This window comes from Erinaceus europaeus, chromosome 8 (assembly GCF_950295315.1).
Source record: "Erinaceus europaeus chromosome 8, mEriEur2.1, whole genome shotgun sequence".
NCBI classification, from domain to species: Eukaryota; Metazoa; Chordata; class Mammalia; order Eulipotyphla; family Erinaceidae; genus Erinaceus; species Erinaceus europaeus.
Window position 1 is genome coordinate 76,333,536 of NC_080169.1, and position 1,331 is coordinate 76,334,866.

Sequence of the window (1,331 nt, forward strand, 5' to 3'; positions counted from 1 at the left end):
ACTACCCCCCCCACTCCCGCACTTGGGGAGCCAGGGGCTCAAACTCGGACCCTTGAACTGGTCCTTGTGCTTCGTACTGTGTACACTTAGGCAGGTGCGCCACCGCCCAGCCCCTTTATTTATTTATTTATTTATTTATTTATTTATTTATTTATTTATTTATTTATTTATTTGGTAGAGACGGAGAGAAAGTGAGAGGGGAAGGGAGATAGAGAGAGAGCCATCTGAAGCCCTGCTTCACCACTTCCCTGCAGGTGGGGACCAGGGGCTTGAACCTAGGTTCTTGTGCGTAATGTGTGCAGTTTAACCAGGTGCGCCACTCACTGCCTGGTCCCTGGAAGAGTAACATCTTACCCACCACTCTACTCATTCTCATTTGCTCTACCAGGAAGGTGTGTTTCATAATCCAGGAGACAGTTTTTGTTTGTTTGGTTGGTTTTTGCGACTTACTAAGAGCAGGATTTTGGGAATACCAGTCTGTGGTTCCATCCTTTATACCCATGTGTGGCATATGACTTGAACGGAGAGATTATAAAGCAGTAGATAAAACTAATGGCTTTGGGAGTCGGGCGGTAGCGCAGCGGGTTAAGCGCACTTGGCGCAAAGCGCAAGGGACTGGAGTAAGGATCCCAGTTCAAGCCCCCGGCTCCCCACCTGCAGGAGAGTCGCCTCACAGGCAGTGAAGCAGATCTGCAGGTGTTTATCTTTCTCTCCCCCTCTCTGTCTTCCCCTCCTCTCTCCATTTCTCTCTGTCCTATCCAACAACGACAACATCAATAACAATAGAAACAATAAAAACAACAAGGGCAACTAAAGGGAAAATAAATATAGTAAAAAAAGTAATGCAAGGTTTAAAAAATAAATAAATAAAAATAAAACTAATGGCTTTAAATGCAGGGCTGCAGATATCTTTTCTTTTTTGAGTCGTCAAGGATGTGCGTGTGTGGACATATATGTATTCATACGTGTATATGTGCATATATTCTAGTCACACGGAAATACTATTACTACTGCATATAGTTCAAGCATGAAGTGCGGAAATGGCCGGAAAGGGTTAAGATTCTACAGCCTGGCATATTCAAGAACTCGTTTTATTTCGCCAGTGCTCCTTACGAAACTGGCAGCTTTATTCGGTTTCTCAAGTATAAATCCATCCTGCGACCGCACTCATCTTCACTGCACCACCCCACACAACCTCCCTTACTTCTTTTGTAGCCACAAAGCACCTCGCTCCTTACGACAGTGTACACACTCACGACACCCAACCGACCGGAAGAGCCTCGTCCGGGCGCGCGGGCCAATCGCTTCGTTCCCAGCCGTGACGTATATTA